The 2,500-nt window shown below is 57.2% G+C and overlaps 1 non-coding gene across 1 annotated transcript in view; it reads right to left on the bottom strand.

Annotated features, from left to right (window-relative positions):
• Positions 1-669, bottom strand: part of LOC124584207 — a 1,909-nt gene extending 1,240 nt beyond the window's left edge. Inside the window, exon 1 of the ribosomal RNA XR_006974609.1 lies at positions 1-669. This exon is cut by the window's left edge and continues 1,240 nt beyond it. This is a non-coding gene — a ribosomal RNA (small subunit ribosomal RNA).
• Between the last annotated feature and the right edge of the window lie 1,831 nt (positions 670-2,500).

Raw genomic sequence — 2,500 nt, 5'->3', positions numbered from 1 at the left:
AGCGTGGGACACAAATCCAACTACGAGCTTTTTAACCGCAACAACTTTAATATACGCTATTGGAGCTGGAATTACCGCGGCTGCTGGCACCAGACTTGCCCTCCAATAGATACTCGTTAAAGGATTTAATGTGTACTCATTCCGATTACGGGGCCTCGGATGAGTCCCGTATCGTTATTTTTCGTCACTACCTCCCCGTGCCGGGAGTGGGTAATTTGCGCGCCTGCTGCCTTCCTTGGATGTGGTAGCCGTTTCTCAGGCTCCCTCTCCGGAATCGAACCCTGATTCCCCGTTACCCGTTACAACCATGGTAGGCGCAGAACCTACCATCGACAGTTGATAAGGCAGACATTTGAAAGATGCGTCGCCGGTACGAGGACCGTGCGATCAGCCCAAAGTTATTCAGAGTCACCAAGGCAAACGGACCGGACGAGCCGACCGATTGGTTTTGATCTAATAAAAGCGTCCCTTCCATCTCTGGTCGGGACTCTGTTTGCATGTATTAGCTCTAGAATTACCACAGTTATCCAAGTAACGTGGGTACGATCTAAGGAACCATAACTGATTTAATGAGCCATTCGCGGTTTCACCTTAATGCGGCTTGTACTGAGACATGCATGGCTTAATCTTTGAGACAAGCATATGACTACTGGCAGGATCAACCAGGGAGCTGCGTCAACTAGAGCTGAGCAGCCGGCCGCCCGGGAGTGTGTCCCGGGGGCCCACGCGAACACGCAAGCGTCCGCTCAATTATTCTGCAAACAGGAGGAGGCTGAGCTCCCCTGCACCATACACCTCGAAACCCTCTCAGGTCCCGGCGGCGCGCAGCGCCGTCCTAAGTACTTGGTCGGGTTCGAGAGAGGCGCAATCGCCCGGAGTTTGGCGAGTAGACGCTTTAGGTGCGACCACCCGTGCTCCCAACTGAGCTTGCCGCTGCCGACAGAGGCCCGGGAGCGTGCTGTCGTGGCATTGCCGGCGGGAGACAACACGCGCCACCTACGGTGACCGGCAGCTCCAACGCCAGCGCCACAGAAGGACAAAAGCCCCACTTGGGTGCCGAAGCGAACTCTCCCAGCACAGCGCACGCGCCAACACGTCCGCACAGCTGCGATACAAACCACCTGCGAGAACCGCAGAGGCGACCGAGCAGCAGACGGCGTCGCGGCGCCGAGCGCCGGGCGGCGGCGCATCCTCAGCGCACACAGTCCTCAATCGGACCAGCACACTGCAGATGTCCACCGCGCTTCGCACCGGGCCCGCGAGGACCTACTTTGGCCGCACGGCGCCGCGTGCAGGGTGCGCCGGCGCGCAGCTGCGCCGCCTGCCGCCTCCGTCGGCCGGCGCGCCTGCCACTGGCCGCCCCCACCAGCCGGCTGTAGCGCGTGCGCCCACGCACCGCGCGGCCAGCACGCCGGGAGGCCCCCCCTCACCGGCCGGGGACGGTCCCACCCAGCCACCGCCGCGTATCGCTTCACACCCAGATGCCATTCACGTTCGTGGGCATGGTGGGTATCGCTGGAACAACCGGTTGGTAGCTCAACCGATCGTCGCCATCACTGATTCACCTCTAGCGAGAACAACCGCACCACAACGGTTTACCAGTTGTTCATTTGCGTAACGTCACCAGCAAACGTAGGCGTCCATCGCCATTTGCAAATTCAACGATTGTTGCATGCCTGTGTCAGGTGTCACGACACACTATGTCTGCCCACATACACGCAACAACATGTGCACGCTTCGCGAACACGTGGAAGGTGGCCCCCGTACGTATGCGATGTCCATTGCGCGAACGACTGTCAACCGGCCTCTGTCGCATGTCGCAGATGTGGAACGCAGTGCACCATGCTATCACGGTGTGTGAGAAGAGACGACTACGTCTGACAACACGCGCCACTACATCAACAGACGGCTCATGCTGATCGCCATCCAGGGCATACCACACTGCAATCCAGCTCTTATAGGGAGACGACACGTAGCTGAGTGCACAACATTTGGACCGCATGGTTCGCCGTTGTTGGCGCAGTCGTTGTACGGTCACATGTACCACGATGTATCATTCAGTACATGAGGACCAATGTGCAGTACAGTGTGTGATTTGGACGTACAACATCAGCGGACAGTTGACACAGGCCGTACCACAGCGTAGGCTAAGTGCTTCGCCATGCGAATGCCAATGAACAACTGCAAATGCCAATGAACAACTGCAAAGGGCATTGAGCATGTACGTCCTGCTGCCATCCACATTACAGTGTATAGCTGCAAGGTGTTTAACATGAAGCGATACACTGCGGACCGGGCAGTGCGAGTAGCAAACTATGTTGCGGGGGTTGCAGTTAGGCAACACTACACTAATTTAACGCGTCGTATGACAATTACAGAGCAGGTTAAGGCCCAACATGTGTTGGGTTAAGGCCCAACGTGTGTTGGGTTAAGGCCCAACGTGTGTTGGGTTAAGGCCCAACGTGTGTTGGGTTAAGGCCCAACGTGTGTTGGGTTAAGG

Source organism: Schistocerca americana, unplaced genomic scaffold (genome assembly GCF_021461395.2).
Source record: "Schistocerca americana isolate TAMUIC-IGC-003095 unplaced genomic scaffold, iqSchAmer2.1 HiC_scaffold_47, whole genome shotgun sequence".
NCBI classification, from domain to species: domain Eukaryota; kingdom Metazoa; phylum Arthropoda; class Insecta; order Orthoptera; family Acrididae; genus Schistocerca; species Schistocerca americana.
Note: the sequence above shows the minus strand (reverse complement) of the source record. Positions and strands in the feature narration are given on the sequence as shown.